We start from the raw sequence: 22,987 nt of genomic DNA on the forward strand, positions 1-22,987 counted from the left end.
CAAGGGCATTAACAATGGCCTTAGTTCGTCGTAGAAGTATTTGGTCGTTTGACTCCCTCGTATGAAGTTACATTGTTGACGACAAACCAAGTAATTAAAATGGCTTTTATTCGTCAAAAAAAAATGTCTTAACAACGGCCTTAGTTTGTCGTAGAAAGTATTTGGTCGTTTGACTTCCTTGTATGAAGTTACATTATCGACAACAAACCAAGTAATTATGATGGCTATGATGGCTTTTATTTGTCAAAAAAAGGTATTAACAACGGCCTTAATTCGTCGTAGAAAGTATTTGGTCATATAGCTTCCTCATATAAAGTTGTATTGTCGATAACAAATGAAATAACTACGACGGCATTTTGTCATCAAAACTATGCATTAATGACGGCCGAAGGTCGTCACAAAAGGTATTTGGTCGTCCAACTTCCTTGTATGAAGTTGAATCTACAATGGCAATTATCAAGTACTTATGACGGAGTTGTGTTGTCGAAAATGAGTGTTAGCAACAGTCTTGTCGGTAATATAGTATTACTGACAAGGCTTTTTCCGGTGGCTGTCGACGGCCTTTTATCTTCGGCAATACTACTCTGTGACGGCTTTTTGTGTTGTTGCAATGAACTTTGGCCATCGCTAATAGCAATCTTTTTTGTAGTGAATTGTTAATTAGAGATTGAACTTGCTCGGTCATTGGTGTACCATGTATATATGCTATATATGATTGATTTGTCATGTTGGTCAAGCCAGTCTTGAATATAATAAAAACAGTACTGCCTAAGCGTGCATGCCTAGCTAGCTGAGTCTGTTAGGCTGATGATCGATGAGTATTCATTACTCAAGAATGTAACGTCATCAGCTTGGTTTACTGTATTCTTAAGGCCTTTGTTCATGATGAAGCACCAGCATTTGTTATTGGGAGCATCCTAAAATTTGATAAATAGGCCTTTGCGGGCCTGCTTTCCTGTGATGGTGTGTGTGAGAGCGGTTTAGTTTTAGTTTTAAGTTTTATAAATTCTTTTAAAAAACAAAGCATACATTTGTTTAAATTAGATAAGTAAATAAAAAATAAACTATAGAAAATATCTCATTTCATATTCATTTTGCTCACATTTGAATTTTATATAGCTTTGCCTTTAGCAGCAGGAACCAACATGTGGATCCCACCTTCAGTCCGCTTGAGAATCTCCAAGGCAAAGTTCAAGAAATTTTCTCCATTCTATCTTATACTATAAAGATACTTTAAATACCAAGGGCCACACAATAGGCCCTTTTAGTAAATTGAGTTAAGTCAAAAGTTAAAAAAAGGAAAAAAAAAAAAAAAAAAAAGACTTGACTATAAACGGAAGACTCTCTCTCTCTCTCTCTCTCTCTCACGCACAACACGCTGCAAATTCCTCTATTTAAACCAGCAATTACACAATAGAAGAGCTTCACCGACGATACAATTATTACTGCTATTCTCCAAAATCTGTAAGTTCTTACTTTTTATTTTTTATTTTTTATATAAGTATCTGTAAGTTCTCACTTGTACGTGCTCTTTTATTTCCTCTCTTTAGTTTTACTCTTTAATTTCAATATCGTTTCCTTTTACCCCTTATTTATTTATTTTTACTTGAAATCTAAGTGAATGAAATTTTGGTGAGTATCTATAATTCTGTATTGTGATTCAAGATTTTTTTTGTAAACTTAGATTGGCTTTCATGGATACAATAAACCCATCTTCTTCCTCTTCTTCTACCCATAAGTGGAAATATCATGTATTTCTAAGTTTTAGAGGTGAGGATACGCGCAACAATTTTACAGACCATATATATGCTGCCTTGAATCAAAAGGGTGTCTACACCTTTAGAGATGATGAAAAACTTGAGAGAGGAGAACCTATTTCACCTATGCTTTTAAAAGCAATAGAAGACTCACTATTTGCTATTGTCGTTCTCTCAAAAAACTATGCATCCTCGACATGATGTTTGGATGAACTTGTAAAGATCATGGATTGCAGGAAAAATATGGGGCTAATAGTTCTGCCTATTTTTTATGGCGTGGAACCAACAGTGGTGCGAGAACAGACAGAAACTTATGCAGAGGCGTTTGTTGAACATGAAAAACCTTTCAATAAGAATTTAAAAAAAGTTCACACGTGGCGAGCTGCTTTGACAGATGTCTCCAATCTCTCAGGATGGTCTTTAAAGGACGGGTAATTGCCACTAAAACATTATTTCCACTGAATTTAAATTACCATTTGCTTTGAATTACTAGATCTATATTGTATTTGACATGATTCTAAAGCATTTGACATGACAACAAGGGGGGCCGTCCAATATTTGACTGTATACTTGCTATAATAAATATAATAATACAACAATGGGGCAGTACTTTTATTTTATTTTTTATTTTTATTAATACTAGTTTAAAATCCATGCATTACACTGTTTTAATCATAGACATAAAAAATATAAATTTTATTTGATAAATAATAATTATATGAATGATCAATTATGTAAATCTTTGTGAATTTATGTTTGTTAATTAAATTGTGTGAACTTTTTGTGTTTTTATTGCTTTAAGACAATATTAATTATGCATTGAATTACCGAAGGTAAACCCAATGTGTAATTTGTAAATTTTACTAAATTAAAAAATAAATTATAATAAATAATCAAAAGACCAAACAATTATTCGAAGTCTTGTTAATAGATAAGATAATGGATAATTTCATCTGATTCGATGTTGTATATTCCTTTGACTTTCTTTTAAATATCTTTCAAAAATATTATTCAAGAAAATATATGTTCATAAATTTTAATTTAAATCTTGAACAAAGATGTAAAACTTGCACGATTTTGATCATGAAATTAGGTCAGAAAATTATAGCATATGTAATTTATTTGAGGATAAAAAACTAAAGTAATGAGCATAATTATATAACTTCATAACTCTAATATGAAAGTTAACTTTTATAAGTCTAATCTAATATATTGTCTCACAACAACATTTGTAATTACTTGTAACAAAGTGTGTGCATATTTTTCTCAAAAAAAAAAAAAAAAGTGTTTGCATATTGTAAGAGAAACACCCTGAAGATTTGTGTTAAGTATTATATGATTCTCATCTTACTAATTTACCAAAATGCAAAGCTCAACACATAATTTACGAACTCCATACATAAACAGAAACAAAATGCAAAACTCTCCATATAGAATTTTACTAACTCCTTCACTCAGATTCCTTACACATTATGCAACCCAAATCTCCATTAGAAATTAAAATTGTTTAAAAATTTGTAAGAAATCATTAAGCAAATATGGCCTAACTTTGATTAACATGAAAAAAAAAAAGAGGGGAGCAGGGGGGGAAAAGAGGCACAAAAAAAGAAAAAGAAAAAAAGAGAGATGGCTCACAATTTCTCCATTGCTAATGAAAGAGCATGCCAAAATGGAATACAAATCCTCTGTATCATTTTCGTGTTCTACTTTATGTTCTACTAATCATAACTTGCCATGAACTTGTTTAACCTTCCTTATAAAATAACCAAAGTTTAAAATAGAAAAAAAAATAAACACATGACAAATTGTGATTGGTGGAACATAAAGTGGAACACCAAATGTGGTACAGAAGATTTATATTCGCCAAAATGGTATCTCAAATATAAATTTGAAATTAAATTTGGTTTGACCAAGATATTTGAGTTATAATTTAGTGATCAAACAAAGAGTTTGTAAGTAATGAAAAAACCTAAAGCACATAAATATTTAAGAAAAAAAAAATTGTGTATTAAAAAATAAAATCAAACGATAATTCTCAAATCTACCCCAAAAGAAAAAAAAGCCTAGAGGTAGAATTGGGTGATAAAATTAAAATTGACTCGCTATAACATAGAGTTGTTCTTTATATTTGTATACATATTGAAAGTGCGTACATCTTTCCATGATTAATGCCCATGATTACAATCACGATTTTCTCCACAATTGCTTTTAGATAATCAATTTACAATTAATTACAAAATTTGAATAACAACATTCTAACTTTCGGTTTTTGCCTTTTAACTTTGTAAGCTATGATCTCTATAGGAAATTTATTTAGTGGCCTCGTATCACATGTTAAAAAACAAAGAATTGAAAAAAAATAAAAAAATAAAACTGTTTTTAAGAACAACGAATTAAGCAGTAATTGAAATTAGTGGAAAATTGATAAGAACAAAAGATTAAAAAATATATATAAAATAAAAGTTTATATGAACGATCAATTTCAACTTCTTCTTCTTCTTCTTCTACAAGACCAATCTCATATATTGCATGACCAATCATGCTTCATCTTTCACGGCTCCCTTGAGATGGAGATGGTAATGAAGTGTTGGATATGGACAATTATGGAAAATAAGGTGTTAATAGGTTTTTTGGTATCTTAGTGATATGGGAAAATGACAAATTAAAGCACGAAAATGTTGAATAGTCATTATTACCTTTAAGGAATGACTATTTCCTTTAAATGTAGGCTTTCTCATTTTCTCATTTTTAAACAATTGATAATTGCAATATTTATAATGCAAGTTATAGGCAATTAATAATGGTTGATGACTTCCATATATATATGATGAACAGTTTTAGGTAAATTAAAGTGAGAAATAATCATTATTACGAAAAATTGTGGGATTGATAACTTCCATATTTAGTGTCTTCCTTTTTTGAATAATAGTTGTATGAGTGCAATGACTAAACAAACGGAAAAATAAAAATAAAGAAAGAAAGAAGGATTGGACAACCGTATATATATATAGAAAAATAAAAATGGTGTTTTAAAGCTACTAATACATATTTATAGTCACTGATGAGTGATGACTTCCATATTTAGTGAACTGTTTTAGGTGAGTAAAAATTATAATAATTACTAAATATTTAAGGGCTTATTGGTGTAATTAACAGTGAACATTTAAGTGCATATATTTTTTTAAAAGATAAGAGTAATGTTACAGGCACAAACCAGTTTACAAAATTTTTACAAACGGTTGATGTAGCAAATTCTTACTAATTCTAATATGGTCTCATCACTAATATCACATTTTTTACTTACAATAACTATTTGGAAAATGCTAAAGTCATATCAGCAGTTTGTAAAAATGTTATAAAATAGTTTGTGTCTATAACATTATTCAAAAGGTAATTAGATATAAACTCAATTCTTAACATTGATTCTTAAAAAAAAAAACATTTATTTTTTTTGGCTAGCCCATCATTTTAGAAAGTAGTCTCTTTTTTTTTTAAGGGTAAATTGCAAATTACACTCCTAAAGTTTGGAGGTGTTTGGATTTTACACTCTGAAATTTCAGAATTTAGATTTTACCCCCTGAAGTTTAGGGTGTTTGGATTTTACAACCTAACGTTTCAAAATTTGGAATTTACCTTTTAAAGTTTGGGGGTGTTTGGATTTTACACCCACAAATTTTGAAACTTCAGGGTGTAAAATTCGAACACTCCCAAATTTTGGGGAGTAAAATCCAAACACTCCAAAAATTTAGAGATAAAATCCAAATTTTGAAATGTCAAGATATAAAATCCAAACACTCTCAAACTTCAGGGGTAAAATCCAAATTCTAAAACTCTAGGGTATAAAATCCAAACCCTCCCAAACTTTAGGGGTCGAATTTGCAATTTATCATTTTTTTAATTAGTATATATAATTAAATGTTTCTCTAAAAAAAAAAGCATCTATAATTAGATAACTATAAAACATTTATTTTAAAAAAAGATTTTATGCAGCATTTATGGGGGCTTCAAATGTAAGTGATTTAAAAAAAAAAAAAAATTTAATAGTTACATTGTTTATTATCAAATGGTAAAATGTTAATACTAAATAGCAAATATGTGTGTGTGTGTGTATGTACATGTTCGTGAAAGATGAAGCATGAAAACATTATTAAATAAGTTAAGTTTATACATAATAATATGTTCATGAACAAGCACATTAGTACGAGGTTTGATTTAAGTATATAAAATATTAGGCTAAATTATAAATTGCACTCTAACTTTGACTAAAATTCAATTCAGCCCTCTAACTTCACTTTTATTCAATTTCGTCATCTAGTTTCATGTTTATTCAATTCAAGCATTCCATTTTGTCTCCATAAAAAAAGCTCTATTACGGTTGACCCTTTAAACGACGACATTTTGTTTTAGGGCATGATGTTGTTTTGGGACACTTAATGACAATCTTTTAAAAGAAGTGGCTGAAAGACCTTAATTAAATAAACTTAAAACTTTAATAACTTAATTAAATAAAAGTAAAGTTAGAGGACTAGATTAAATTTGAATAAAAGTTAAAGGGTGCAATTTATAATTTAGCCAAAATATTTACTTTTTTGATGATAGACGTAAATGCACTTTTAGTTCCTACATTTTGGCTTTTTTTTTTTTTTTTTTTTACATTTTGGTCCCTACATTTTAATTTTACCACTTTTAGCCCCTAAACCAATTAGCACGTGTTATTTTCGTTATTTTCGCCAGTCAACCAACGGAAATATCTGAGGTGGCTGACGGAGGAATTAAAATATTATAAAAAATGCCACATCAGCATCCAATTTTTTTTAAAAAAATAATTTATCACTTTAAATAAATAAATAAAGAAAAAACAGAATTAAAAACAATAAGATACATAAATTTAGATCTAATTCATTTTGAACAAGAACACATAAGAACATGATCACATATTTAAACATCATCACAAGAACATAAGAGCAAAAACCCAAAACCAAACACAAACTCAAATTTAAAAACACAAAGAACACAATAACAAACAAAAAAGAAGGAATTCAAAATCCCAAAATGGCAGAATTCCTGGAAATAGAATCCCAAGACGGAGCCTGAATGCCATGGAATGTGATCCCAGGCATGAAGCAAGAATCCTCGAACTGCGTCATCCCAGTCTCCGCCATCTACTCTCCGATCAGACCTCTCCCGAACATCACCCTCCTCCCTTACTCCCCTCTCCGCTGCCACACATGTCGCTCTGTCCTCAACCCCTTCGCCATCGACGACTTCGCTGCCAAGATTTGGATCTACCCTTTCTGCTTCTAGCGCAACCACTTCCCTCCTAACTACGCCTCCATCTCCGACGACAACCTCCCCGCTGAGCTCTTCCCTCATTACACCACCATCGAGTACTCCCAAGACAACCAAATCGACCAGTCGCCGTCACAACCGCCACTTGTTTTCTTGTTCGTGATCGATTCCTGTCTCATTGAGGAAGAGATGGGGTTTCTGAAGTCTCCAATCTACAAGCTAAGAGCATCTTGAACTGCGCTTGATCCACAAAAATGAGATGTGGAGGTTAAAGGGCAAAACAAAAGGTAAATGCTGGGTATATGTGTTTGTGTGCTTAGTGTTGTGAGGCTTTGTGAGCATGTAACATGTGTAATAACACACACACCCAGATCTAGTTGGTTAGGTTTGATGGCTGCGCCAGATTAGTGGAGGTAGAGATCATGGTGGCTGGGTCAGATCGGTGGTGTTGGTTCAGTTTTTTTGGGTCGTAGGTGGTGGCTAGATCTGGGTTTTTTGGGTCTGGATCGGTTAGGTCCATTGTGGGCTTAAAGAGAGGCTGAGATGGTTTGCTTTGTGTTGGTATGGTTAAGCTGGGTTTATGTTGGTATAGTTGAGGAATTGAGCTGGGTTTGTTCAATTTTGTGGGTATTTTGTTAATGATTGTATTGATTTAATTTTCAGATTTAAATCTATTTTTTCTTTTGCATAATTTGGTTTGTGTATATATATGGATTGAATTTTTTTTTTTACAATATTCTTCTATGATTTTTCTGTGTTTGATTTTTGAGTTTGTATGATTTTTTTGGGTTTGTGCTCTTGTGTGTTCTTGATGGGTTTGTATGATTTTCTGGATTTGACTTGACATTTATTTTGAGAGTAAATAGTTTATGTTTGTTATTGTGTTCTTTGTGTTTTTAAATTTGAGTTTGTGTTTGGTTCTGGGTTTGTGCTTTTATGTTCTTGTGATGATGTTTAAATCTATGGTCATGTTCTTGTGTGTTCTTGTTCAAAATGAATTAGATCTAAATTTATGTATTTTATTGTTTTTAATTCTGTTTTTTCTTTTTTTATTTAGTTAAAATTGATAATTTTTTTTTTTAAATTAGATGCTAATGTGGCATTTTTTATAATATTTTAATTCCTTCGTCAAGCACCTTAGATATTTCCGTCAGTTAACTGATAGAAATGACGAAAATAACACTCGTTAATTGGTTTAGGGACTAAAAGTGGTAAAATTAAAATGTAGGGACCAAAATGGAAAAAAAAAAAAAGAAGCCAAAATGTAGGAACTAAAAGTGTATTTACGCCTTGATGATATAATAATATCATATGTTAATATGTCTACATATATAAAAATATACCCATATATTCTTGAGTTTGGATAGTGAAATTTTGTAAATAAGTTCATAAGATATCAATTTACTATTTATAATTTTATTGATATTATAAATATATATCCTGTTTTGTGACAAAATTAATTTATAATTTTCATTAATAAAATATTGATAAATCTAGTTTTTATAAGTTTTTAAATGAAATCATTCTACTCAATAAACTCGAATAATATATTTTCAACTATAATTTAATAATTTATTATTGGAATATATTTTTAAACAAACTCAAGTTTGTTCGACAAGAAAATGAACCAAGGTCAGACATAGAATCTAATTAATTTGGTGGTGAGCTTGAGCTTAGATCATGTTCTACATAAAATTAAATAAACAATTTTGAAATATTAAAGCTATGCTCAACTCATCTTATCTCATCTCCAATACAACCCTATTATTATTATTATCTTCTTTTAAATGTGCGATTACCATTTTTACACTGAAATTATTAAACTCCTTAATTTTTCTAATTATCAATGTGGTTTCATTTGTGATAGGCCAAGAATGTATTGACCCCTTTGGTAAATTAATCAATTAATTGGCCAAGTTAATTAATTAGATTCAATTTGATGCAATAAGCATGGTAGCACAAACAAATCACCAACTAAGTTAAAAGTAGTAGAAAATAAATTTGACATAAGTGATTTGTTTACGAATGGGGAAAACCACCGAGACAAAACCCCACCCGGTGAATTTAAGGTCACCACTCTCGAGAATCCACTATTATCAAAACAAGCAGTTACAAGTAAAAGAATCTCAGTACCTTATACCAACCTACAGTTGAACCCTTACCCCAATACACAATTGGACTTGTAATGTAGTGACAATCTCTCCTTTCAATGCACGGCTCCAAGTACGTGACTAACCAATCGATGCACGGATCCCAGTACATGACTAACACACCAACTTGAGAAGGATGTTAGCTACAAAGTTCTTCAGTGCATCCATACGATGAAGATCAAGAAGCTCCTTGGTCACAAAACCTTATGGTGTACAAATGTAGCAGCTTCTTCAAGAGAAAGATGAACTAGGACAAATTTTCTCTGGTCACAATATGCTTGAATAAAACCTTTGCATCAAGTTTCATCAATTGAGACGGCCCTTAAAATAATCCTTATATATGTCTAGGGTTGTGAGAAAAGAAAACCTAAACACATAGCTTGGATATGCGTGAAAAATAGTTCTGAAAAACTAATTTTTGTAATTCTCGATAGATACATCTGTCGAGCTTATCTGTCGAGCATCACATTTTAAATCTCGATGGATACATCTATCAAGCTATCTGTCGAGATTTAAAACACAGCACTTCTTCACTTGATTCTTGGATAGATTTGCATGGCTTCAATACTTGAACTTTAACTCTTGTTCCTTGAAATATTAAACACATCCTAGATCTACCTAATTACAAGTAAAGTGCGTTTTGTCAAAGGATTAGCCAATTCTAAATGACATATGTTCTTAACATGATCCACATATGTCCTAACAATTTGAATTTCAGACGATTTAGTCAAAATTTACACATTGACTCAAGATTCCCTTGAACAAATTTTCATTCTTTGCTATGACAACTCAACTTTAATGAAGAATATATCACCTAACTTTTATTCTAGTCTTAAACAAATTAGATTGGATAATACTTTGATCTTTGATACTTTTTTTGTAATTCGAGAATAGCATAATTGCATTCATACAAGTAATAGACTAGAATATCCAAACAAGGCTATGATAGTTAAGTTAAGGTAACTTGAAAAACTCCATGTGTACATCTTTGGGCAGCACTAACTGAAATCTAATATTGTTATAAGCTTTATAACTTAACTGACACCTTCTAATAATTCAAACAAAGATATTCATAGTTTAATTTTCCCCTCCCCATTATAACTACCTAATTTATAATTAAAAAACTAAAAATCCACTATTATAGATACATATTACAATCCTATAATTTAATCATAGCAGTGGCACTCACAAACTCAAATTACTGAAATTAATGATACTATACAGAAAAAAGGAATTCAAAATTTCAATTCACACACAATGGCTTTTTGCTACTCTTGAACATTACCACGCATGATGCATCTTTCAGCTTCCAAATGCAACCACACAATGCGTACATATATTCTAATGTGAACCATATTATTTCCCTTATAGGAGGACCTTTTTGATTAGACGTCCCTATATTAACAAAAGCTATCAGCTGTTAAGCCTTAATAGCATATTATACATACACACATAACTGCAACAATAATTCATTTATCTTTTCAATAATATTGGATTATTTATTTATTTATTTATTTTTTTAAGCGTGGCCGGAGGGGAGGTGGGGGGAGGGGAATTGATGGGTGGGAAAATTGCATTGCTTAATTGTCATTCTTCTTTGCAGGCTTGAGTCAGAATTTATCCAAGGTATTGTAAAAGTGATATCGCTTAAATTGAGTTCTTTGTTCCCCAAAGATACCAACGGCTTAGTAGGAATTGATTCTTGAGTGGAGAAATTGATGTCGCTTTTAGCCATAGGAACAAATGATGTTCGCATTATTGGGATTTGGGGGATGGGGGGTATTGGTAAGACAACTCTTGCTAGAGTTGTTTATGACAAGGTTTTTGATGAATTTGAAGGTGGTTGTTTTATTGCTAATGTTAGGGGTGAATCTAAAAAATGTGAGCTACTTCCATTACAACAAAAACTTATTCGTGAGATTTTGATGGATAATAGTGTGAATATAAGGGATGATTATGATGGAGTTCGTATGATCAAGAATAGGTTATGTCATAAAAAGGTTTTTCTTGTTCTTGATAATGTAAATCAATTCAATCAGCTAGAAAAGTTAGCCGGGGACTCTAAATGGTTTGGTCTAGGTAGTAGAGTCATTATAACAACAAGAGATGAACATTTGTTGACAAGGCATAAGGTACATGGAATATATGAGGCTCAAGGATTGAATGATTATGAGGCTCTTCATCTTTTTAGTTTGAAGGCCTTTAATAAATACCATCCTCCTGAAGATTATCTAGACTTGTCCACATCTTTTGTAGATTATGCTAAAGGTCTTCCTTTAGCTATTGATGTTTTGGGTTCTTTTTTGTACAACAAAAGTAAGGAGGAATGGGAAGATGCATTGGATATGATGAAAGAATATCCCAAAAAAGAAATTATTGAAATACTTGAAATAGGTTTTGATGGACTTCAGGGTACAGAAAAGGAAATATTTCTACATATCGCATGTTTCTTCAATATGAAGGAAAAAGATTATATCGTAGAAATACTAGATTGTCTTGGCCTTCACCCTAAAATTGGATTAAAGGTTCTCATTGAAAGGTCTCTTTTAAAATATTATGAAAATAAATATTGGATGCATGACTTACTCCAACAAATGGGACAAGACATAGTTCGTCGAAATTATCCTCAAGAACCTGAAAAGTGGAGCAAATTGTGGCTATATAAGGACATTCACAATGTGTTGATGAAAAATATGGTAAGAGATTGTTTAGAGAATATATCTTATCATGTTATTCAAAGAGGTTGAAATTTGAATAACTCTAGTAAACATATATCTTGCAGCTAACTCATTCCTTTTTCTTTATTATTAGGAAATGGAAGCAATTCAAGGACTTGTCCTTGAATTGGGTGAACTATATATATTTGAAATGGTACGTTGGAATCTTGAAGCCTTTCCAAAGATGCCTAACCTAAAATTGCTTATAATTCATGGTGTTCAACTTTTGCATGGCCCCAAAAATCTTCCTAATAAATTAAGAATTCTTGATTGGAGTGAGTATCCTTCAAAATCTTTGCCATCAGATTTTCAACCAGATGAGCTTGTTGAACTTCACTTGTTGCATAGCAAAATTGAACAGCTTTGGAAAGGGACAAAGGTAAGATTGTTATTTAAGTACTCTGATACAACTTTGTTTTTCAATTTCAATTAATCTTAAGGTTTGTTAAATCTAACTCTTCTACGGTATATTTTGGTTTTTAACAGTACTTGGACAAGTTAAAGCTCATCAAATTGAACGGTTCCTTAAATCTCATTGCAACCGTTGACTTCACAGGAGTTCCCAATCTTGAGAAATTGGTTTTTAATGGTTGTATAAATTTACATGAGGTTCACCCATCTGTTATGGTTCTTAAAAAGCTTACTTTTCTTGATTTAGAAAATTGCAAAAGCCTTAGAAGTCTTCCAAACAAGTTTGAAATGGAATTACTTGAAATTCTCATTCTTTCTGGCTGTTCAAAAATCAAGAGAATTCCAGAATTTATGGAAAATATGAAACGCTTATCAAAACTTCACCTAAATGCCACTGCTATTACAAAACTTCCATCTTCAGTTGAACATTTGACTAACCTTGCTTCATTGCAATTAAGAGATTGCAAGAATCTTGTGTGTCTTCCAAGTATCATCTGTAGCTTCAAGTCACTAAAAGATATTAATTTGGCTGGATGCTCGAAGCTTGATAGTCTACCTGAGAAGCTGTGGAATGTTAAAAGTCTAGAGAAGGTCAATGTGAGTGGAATTTCTTTAAGAGAGTTGCCTTTATCTGTTGTTACATTAAAGAATCTTAAAGAACTATCTTTTCAGGGATGTAAAGGGCCACCACCTAAACTACTATGGAGTAAGCTTTTCCCCTTTAATTTAATGCCAAAAAGAAGCCTAAGTCCTGTGAGTTTGTTTTTGCCTTCCCTCTTGGGTTTGTCTTCTTTAACGAAATTGGACCTAAGTGACTGTAATCTCCAAACAATCCCTAATTATATTGGAAACTTATCCTTTATAAAAAATTTAAATCTAAGTGAAAATAACTTTAGTTGCCTTCCTGAAAGTATCGCGCAACTATCTGAATTGTTGGTAATTGATTTACGTAATTGCACAAGACTTCGTTCATTGCCACAATTGCCATCAACGACTAAATTTTTTGAAGCAGATGATTGTACCTCATTGGAAACATTTCCAAATGGATTAAAACCAAAAAATACATACACTACAGATCTTTTCCTCGTCAATTGCTTCAAATTGGCTAGTCGGAGTGACATGTTCTTTAACGTGCTGAGAATGCTATTAACATTTCATCAGGTCTCTCTCTCTCTCTCTCTCTCTCTCTCTCTCTCTCTCTCTCTCTCTCTCTATATATATATATATATATATATATGTGTGTGTGTGTGTGTGTGTGTGTGTGTGTGTGTGTGTGTGTCAATTTTAAATTCATGGTTTGTATGTTTCAGGAAATCCACAAGCAATCTATAATAATAGGTCTCTACGGTGCCTTTAATATTGTTATTCCTGGAAGTGAAATTCCGAAATGGTTTAGGCATCAGAGTGTGGGGAATATAGTTAATGCACAAGTTACTCATCAGAATGAAAATAAGTGGATTGGAATCGCTGTGTGTGCTATGTCATGCCCCAATTTTTATCGTTATGATTTTGGGCGTTCTTTGAGATGTCACATTCTAATCAATGAACATGAAGGTTTACACCTTTTTGTAGGCTGTTGCCCTAGATGTGTTCAGATTAAATCACATCACCTTTGGATGTGCTATTTACCCTATCAAATGTTTAATGAGAATGAAAGAGCAATATTGGGTCAAATTGATGAGAATGGATTCATACAGATGGAGCTTAGATTTCGATGGGTTCCCAAGCATGACGTGGAGATTAAGAAGTGTGGGTTTCATCTAGTATACGAACAAGACATCGAAGACATCAGAGAAATGATATCAGCTCAATCCAGCAATAGCACCTGCATCACTCCTTACGAGGATGTTCATCATAATTCAACAGAAGGAATCAAATTGAAGCGAAGCCGTAATGAATATGAGGGGCTTGGAGCTAGAGGTGAAGGCAGCTCTAACGATGTCCCACACTCAAAGAGGATTGAAAAATAGAGAATGTATGGGCTCATTCTAACTCTGTTTGCAAGGATTCTAATGAAGGTGTCCTGGGATTGGTAAGTCATCTTTACAAAGATTCTGTAGCTTCCTATTGGGCCTATGGTAACCTTGATTTTTTTTTTTCCTTTTCTTTTCTTTTCAAAGAAGTAGGTCATGATACAAAGTAATCTTCCTTGTCCACAACATTGTTTACAGCACATCTATAGTCTGTGATTTTTTTTTTTTTTGGGGTCAAAATGTCATTGCCATTACTAGTTTCTTAAACCTCTTTAGTGTTAGAAGCTTACTATGCCATTTTCATTTTACCACCTTATACAAATTTTTCCTCAAAAAGAATAAATCCCAATTTTTAGTTAACTAGTTTTGAATTTTTTTTGATAAAAGTTAGAAGGAAATTTAGTGCAGATCAACCATATATACATCACTTGCTTGTTTTATTTTAAATTAATTTTTTGTTTTTGTTTTTGTTGTTTACACCAAATTCTTATTAACTTTCTATTAGTTTTTGTGGAAAGTTAATGAAAATCAACCATTTTCTTTACTTTGTTGACTATTGAGTATATTTGCACTCACCAGCAGATTCTCATTCTTCCCTTTCTCACTCACCGTTAGCGGCTCCTAAAGTAGTTGCAAGCAATGGCAAAATAATCTGTGAAGGTGAGTGCTTTTTCTTGTCTTTTTTGGTCTCATAACTGAACGAATCATTGTTGTCCATTTTCGTTTCCTTGGATTTCATTTGATAGAATCATATTTCTGTGTTTGGTAATGAGATGAAGACACATATGTTAGAATGCACTCACCATTGGATTCTCATTCTTCCTTATCTCACACATGGTCAACATCTCTTGATGTAGTTGCAAGCAGTGGCAGAACAATTGTCCGTGAAAGGTGAGTGCACCTTCTCTTTTCTTTATTGGTCTCATACCTGAATAAATCATTGTTTTCCATTTTCGTTTTCTTGGATTCCATTTGATAGAATCATATTTCTTTGTTTGATGTAATGAGATGAAGACATATATGTTATATGCTATATCTAAAATTGAGTAGATCATACTATTGTAGAATACTTTGATTTTACAATACAACTAGCTACTGTGATTTTAAAATTTTCATAATGGACCTAATGTATTCCTATTTATACCCTTAGTTGGACTCTTTCTAACATATAGCTTAACAAAATAAAGATGTAGTTAGTCAAGGGTTTTCCAATATAAGTGTAGGCTGTCAAGTTGAACCTTGAAAATATTACTTCTGCTCTCTTTCCTTCTCAATCTTAGTTCTGAAAGCTTGTATTTTACTTATTCTTACAATATATGTAACTGAGATTTGGAATTGATATGCTTAACTCATGTAAATATATTCTTGATAGATTACCTACATGGTGCGCGTGAAGATTGTTAACGTATATTAAGGTTTGTTACCTTCGGCGTGCTCTTTATGGCCTTAAACAAGCTCCACGAGCTTGGTTTGCCAAATTCAGCTCTACCATCTCTCGCTTAGGTTACATGGCTAGTCATTATAATTCTGCCTTATTTCTTCGTCGCACTGACAAAGGCACTATTTTACTTCTCCTGTATGTGGATGATATAATCATAACTGGTGATAACCTCAGTGGCATTCAAGAACTCAAGGATTTTCTCAGTCAGCAATTTGAGAAGAAAGATCTTGGACATCTCAGCTACTTCTTGGGTCTTGAAATCACTCATTCTACAGATGGACTTTATATTACTCAAGCCAAGTATGTCTCTGAACTCTTGTCTCGAGCTGGACTCACTGATAGCAAGACTGTTGACACTCCAGTTGAGCTTAATGCGCATCTGACTCCGTCAGGGGGGAAACCGTTGTCTAATCCCTCTCTTTACAGACGCTTGGTTGGCAGCCTAGTTTATCTCACTGTCACTCGTCCAGACATTTCCTATGCTGTTCACCAGGTGAGTCAGTATCTGTTTTCTCCATGATCGACTCACTATGCTGCTGTTTTGCGCATTCTTCGATACCTAAAGGGCACTCTCTTCCATGGTCTTTTCTACTTTGCTCAGTCTCCTCTTGTTCTCCGTACATTTTCTGATGCTGATTGGGCAGGAGATCCCACTGATCGCAGGTCCACTACTGGTTATTGCTTTCTTCTTAGTTCTTCTCTGATTTCTTGGCGAAGCAAGAAACAAACTCATGTGGCCCGCTCTAGTACTAAAGCAGAATATCGTGCCCTTGCTGATACCACATCTGAGCTCCTTTGGCTACGGTGGCTTCTCAAAGACTTAGGTGTATCCACATCCTCTGCTACTCCTCTTTATTGTGACAACTAAAGTGCCATTCATATTGCTCACAATGATGTCTTCCATGAACGGACTAAACACAGCGAGATCGATTGTCATTTTATCCGTTATCATCTTGTCCATGGTGCTCTCAAGTTGATCTCAGTTTCTTCTAAAGATCAACATGCAGATATCTTCACCAACTCACATCCTAAGGGACGTCTTCGCACTTTGGTTGACAACCTCAAGTAGGTCTCACATCCACCTTGAGTTTGAGGGGGGCTGTTAACGTATATTAGGGTATGTGGGCTTTAGGCCCACCTTGTTTACTTGTATAGCACACTTACTTGTACTGCACACTCTGCCTCCTATATAAAGGCACTTATGTATATTCTATTACTTGAAAAATACAATACTATTGCATTCAGTATTTCTAACAAAGATATTTCATTTTAAATTATTTTTATTGAATTTTGGCTTATTCACTTGAGATTTCTCTGTTGAGTTCACTTTATATATATATATATATATATATACACATACTCAAGTTGGGTGTGAATCTATTTGGAAAATGACCTATTTTCTTTTGCTTTTGGTTTTGCTATGAAACTTGTTGTGTTTCTTCTACTTTTATTTTATTTGGACTTTTCTCCATGACTTTTCATTTGCTTATCCCTTCTTGCTTTGTTGGATTTCAATTATTGTTATTTTTTATTTTCTAATTGCTTAAGTAATTGGCTTAATTTGGGTTAGTTTTGAATCTTAGACTAATGGGGTTAGATGATTGCGAAGACATTGGTTGTGTAAGGTTGAATTTATTCAATTAAGTGTTGGCTTTATTCCGTGCCAAATTAGCTTGTATTTTAGCAATTAGATACCCTTTATTTAAGTGAGAATTTTGTAAGGGTTGTGTGTGAGAGAGTGTGAAGAAAGCTCAAGTTATGTGCATTCAAAGGAGTCTCGCGACTAGATCTCGCAACTGACTTGCGACTTTCAAGTCGCCAAAGTGCCTCACATGTGAAGCATGCAGGAAGCTAAAGGGTCACAATAGTTGGAGCACTGCAGGACAAAAAGTACAGTCTAGCCAGGCAATTAGCTCGCGACTCATTCCACTCACAAGACTGAGTCGCCAGAATGCCCTGTTATGTAGAAAAATGACTTTCCACTTTCCTCACATACACTACTATAAATACCTTATACCCATGAAATGTAGAGAGCTTCCAAAGAGAATTTTGAGAGAGAAACGTTAGAGAAAACCAAGATTGACTCATCCACAATCTTAGACATTTGATTCTTCAAATTCCTTTACTTTCACTCTCTCTATTGACATATCCTTGAGAGGTACATTTGCCAAATCCTTATCTCACCATACCCATTTCAATGAGGAGGTATTTTGGTGCTTGGGAAGCAGTTCGGAGATGACCAATTTACTTGGTTGATGCAATGCGCTTATTGCGGGATTCGAGAAACTAAAGAAGACACGGTTAAGCTTAACCCTGTTGGAGAAAGAAGCTTGGAGGGCTTAGGTACATCGGGTAGATTAGGCTTGGAGGGTCTATTGCTATTCGTGTATCCCAGCTTTATTCTTTAGTGGATCATTTTACCGCTTGGAGGGCGGCAGAAAGGTTTTTCGTCGAGTTCTTCGGTTTCCTCTTCAATAACACATGCCGATGTTATCTTTGTGTTTGCATCTCTCTTCCCTTACTATTTACCTTTTAATTGCTGTTGAGTTTGTGATTAATTATGGTTTAGAGTGTTTACCAATTTGGGTATTGCTTATATTTCATATTCCACACATACATTGTTTGAATATAAGCTTGTGTTGGTTGTTTTGTAATTGGGGGTCTAAACATTCATTAGTGTTTTACACACTAATTGAACATTCACTTGGTATCAGAGTGCGTGCACTTGCTGTGGTTTCATTACCTAAGTGTGATCCTAAACCCTTTTTGAGACGGATCGATCTCAATCGCTTAATGCTCCTCCATACTTTGATGGAAGCAATTATGCATTTTGGAAAGTCTGAATGAGGGAATTTCTATGTTCCATTGATGATAATGTTTGGGACGTTGTTGAGATAGGATGGACTAGGCTGGAGGCCGCTAAATCCATATGGGATAAGACAGCCCTTGCGACAGCTAATGCTAATAGCAAGGCTTTAAATGCTATTTTCTTTAGTGTTTCTCCTGACGAATTTCACAGGATCTCTCATGTTACAATTGCCAAGGAGTCGTGACAAATTTTGGAGATGACCTATAAAGGCACCAAAAAGGTGAAGGACACCAAGTTGCAAATGCTTACCACACGCTTCGATGAGCTGAAGATGAGTAAAGACGAGTCATTCGACTCATTTTATGGGAAACTAAATGAAGTGGTGATTGGGAATTTCAACTTGGGAAAAAAGCCAAAGGACTCCAAGATTGTGAGGAAGATTCTACGATCATTGCAGGAGAGCTTTCATGCAAAGGTTACTGCTATCGAAGAAAGCAAAGACGTAGATGAGATTAAAATTCAAGAACTCATCAGTTCTCTTCAAACCTATGAGCTATCACTACCATCACAAAGGAAGAGCAAATCTCTTGCTCTAAAGACAATCAATGAGAAAGTGGAAACTCAAGACTCCTCAGATAAGGATGAGGTTGAAAAGGAAGTGGCGTACCTTGCTAAGAACTTTCGTAAGTTCTTGAAATTCAAGAGGGATGGGAAGTCTTTTGAGAAAGGGAAATTTTCAAATTTCAAGAAGGATAAGAAAGATTTCAAGAAGAAAGACTCCAAAGATTCTTCTCCATCTCAAGCGGTCATGTGCTATGTGTACAAAGGGCATGGGCATGTGAAGAGGGAATGCCCCACTTATTTAAAGGCAAAGGGCAAAGTCTTTGCCACTACCCTTAGTGACTCGGACAACTCCAATTCAAACTCGGAAGAAAGTTGTGATAGAGAAGGAAACTACTCTGCATTTATGACCATTGCACCCTTGGACTCTTTAGAAGATTTGAATGCTCTAGTGGAAGAGCTTGGTGAGCACACCGAAGTGGAGTCAATGGAAGTTGGGGAGGAATTCGAAGATGAAGATGAAGAATGTGTCTATGAAGGTACCAAGGGATAGCAAGAAACCTATAATTCTATTCTTAAGAAGACTGGTGAGTATGCAAGAGTGGCCAAAATGGCCATTAAGAAAATGAAGAGAGACAAGCAAGATTACAAAAGTTTTCTAGTGCTGTACAAGGAGACTAAATGCGAAGTTGAGACACAGAACGGAGAACTAACCGAACCCTATTCCAAGATCAAATTTCTTAAGCTTGAAGTGATTCAAGCTAATGCTAAAGTGGAGCGGGTTGCCTCCAAGAAGCTTGATGAAGTGCTTGCACCTCAAAAGTCTTTTTTGGATAAAAGCAGTTTAGGATACACCGAAGAGAGTAGCTCAAGTGCCAATGTGTCCAAGGAGATGAAGTTTGTTAAAGCAAAGGAACCAATGGTAGCAACTCCAACTGTTGAGAAAGTGAAGTTTGAGAAGAAGCCAAATGTGATTGCTCAAAGGGTTTTGACAAAGCCTCCAAACCCATTAGTGGCTAAACCTAAGGCTAAAGGAAAATCTCTTCCGAAGTCACAAAGGGGACCACAAACTCAACACTTTTGCCACCATTGTGGAATCTGAGGACACACTAGACCTAATTGCCACAAGCTTCAAGCATTGAAAAATGCCAACTTTCAAAGCCAAAGGGAACCTCAAGCAATCAAAAGGGTAAGAAGTCGATTCTGATATTGGTGATGTAATGAAGATGATAGACACCATCACTTCTTGTTTAGCAAACTTCACCCTAAGGTTTGAGAATCACAACTGAAGTACCCAATCCTCTAAGGATATCACCCCAAATGCACGTGCCGTGTGGGTGAAGAAGGGTACACATGCAAAAGCATTAGAACATGTCCATGCATCAATTTTTTCTATATGTTATTTGTTTGGTTGTTTGCTTATTTATTCATTCTAGCATGTTTTTACTATTTTTTTAATAGCTTTGAAAATTGTTTTTGATCAATCTTTACTTGCTTTTGTGTCTAAAATCCAAAAACACATAAAAAGTAGAAAATCCAAAAAGTTTGATCGGCATTATTGTGTTTTGTCACATGCATGTTTTGCCTTGTACATTCATACAAATGACTTTGTGCATTTACGAGCATAGCTTGTTCTCTATGCACTCATATCATTGTGGGAAAAATCTTGACATCTATGTGATTGTTGTAAATAGATCTTCAAATTTGTCATGAATGATTAGCCAATAGTTTTGTTGATTTTAAGACTTGCGTAGATTAGTGCCTATATATCTTCCCAAGCTTATATATATATATATATATATATATATATATATATATATATATATTTGCATAAAGAGCTCATTCAATGTTAAATCTCAAAAAGAGATAATGAGCTGCAAAAGTCGTCGCACATACTAGTATTCAACTAGGAAAAAGGAAAAGCGACTTATAATGAAATTGTATAGTACCCAAAAACCAAAGGCTTATTCATCAAATTGTAATATAAAAATTTTTAGGCATTGATCTCAAAATGGGATGTATTATTCCAGAATGATCAAATGTTATGAAATGTAAGAAGCCAAATGTAAAGCTTCAAAGTTATGTAATCAAGTTTTGTGGGATGTCATATATGCATACTTCTATAATTGAGATTGGTCACTCTTTCTAGTGCTAATTGTGTATGTCTTGGTTGAATTGACCATTGAAGTTTCACATTAGACTAAGGACTATCTCATTTTTGGTACCCACACACATCACACATGTCTATGTTCAATGAATGCCTTATTCATTTGTGTGATTGTACTTGATTAAATGTGTTGCACATACTCAATCATATGTTGATCAAACACAAAAATATTTTTGAGTATTTTTAATTGTTTTTGGAAAGTGTTTTTGTTTTGAAAAATATCAAAAAATTCAAAAAACTGTGCAACTCTGTTTTGGTGACTCATTCTTGCAGGTCACGCCAGTCGTGAGACCTTAGTCACGAGCTTACTCAGAAGCTCTCGTGACTCTCTGGCGAGTTTGTACCCCAGTCGTGAAAAATACTTAAAAAGATTTTAAATTTTCTGGGTTTTCAGCATTTTTGTGACTCAGTTTGGCGACTTGGTCGTGAGTGGAAGCTCCAATCGCGATCAAGAAATTCACTTCATACTATACTCAAGTCTAAAGACACTTATTGTCTCACATTGCTTAAGAGAGTGTGTTGTATGTAATATAATTTGTCCCACCCTTCCTTAAAAGTTACCATAACTTTTAATGTGGAGTTGTGATGTACTTTTGTGTTAAAACCCTTTTCCCTCTCCCTTAATGTTAGGATTAAACTGACACATTAAAAACCAAATTAACTCACAACCTAAAGATTAAAGGCCAAACTTGTAATTTGTCCAACATTCAAGACAAAAGGTTCAAAAGAACTTCGTAGAAAGTACCTTTGTAAGAAAACAAGTAGATAGCCACTCCAAAGTTATCCTTAGTTTTGCACTCGAAAACTCGTATCCTATTTGCTGAAAAAAAAAAAAGACTTACTCAATTTATTTATTTTATTTTATGTAAAACTTTTTTTTATCAATTTTTAATCAAAATACAATCATACATGTGTTTAAATTAAATAGGAAATAAAAAATAAACTATGGCCAATTAGCAACTATCTCATTTCACCTTCATTTTGCTCACATATGCATTTTATTTAGCTTTGCCTTTAGGTAGGCTAGCAGCACGAACCAACGTGTGGATCCCACCTTCATTGAGTTTAGCCCGCGTGAGAATTGGAGGGAAATAGTGAGGATTATAAGTTTATACGTTCATAAGGGGAAGTTTAAAAATACAACAAATTGTTAACGAGGTTTTAGCACAAAAGTATACCACAAAATTAAGAATAAATTGATACTTTATTATGAAAATGTTATAACATTTTATCATGTCTTTAAAAAAAATCTTAAATTTTCTCCATTTTTGTACTAAAGTCTAAACTCACAAGACTTCCAATGGCTTCTAAAACGTAATTAGGGTTTTCCTTTTATACCTTGTAGTGCTAGACTGAAACCCTAAATGTTTTCGTGGGCTAAGGCCTGCTTTAAATTTTGCAAAATTAAATTATCTGTGATTTTCATTCGGTTGAGTTTAAGTTTTGATCGGTCAAGTTTCACTAAACTTGAACTCTCCTTTCTGTAGCTTGAATGTTCTTGAATCTTGATTTGTACAATCTTGAGCAATGTCTAAATCTAGATATGTTTTGATCTCGGTTTGCCAACACACATAAAAATAGAAATCTAAATATATAATTCTAAACATTTAGAACCTAACAAATTTGGTATGACCAAGATAATTGAGTTATAATTTGATGATCAAACAAAGAGTTTGTAAGTAAAGAAAAAACCTAATTACCTAATGCATATA

At 33.5% G+C, this 22,987-nt stretch overlaps 1 pseudogene; it reads left to right on the forward strand.

The window, feature by feature from the left end:
* The first annotated feature begins 1,318 nt into the window (after positions 1–1,318).
* On the forward strand, positions 1,319–14,294 carry LOC126700623 (TMV resistance protein N-like; annotated as a pseudogene).
* Positions 14,295–22,987: the final 8,693 nt, after the last annotated feature.

Source organism: Quercus robur, chromosome 9 (genome assembly GCF_932294415.1).
Source record: "Quercus robur chromosome 9, dhQueRobu3.1, whole genome shotgun sequence".
In the NCBI taxonomy this organism is placed as follows: Eukaryota; Viridiplantae; Streptophyta; class Magnoliopsida; order Fagales; family Fagaceae; genus Quercus; species Quercus robur.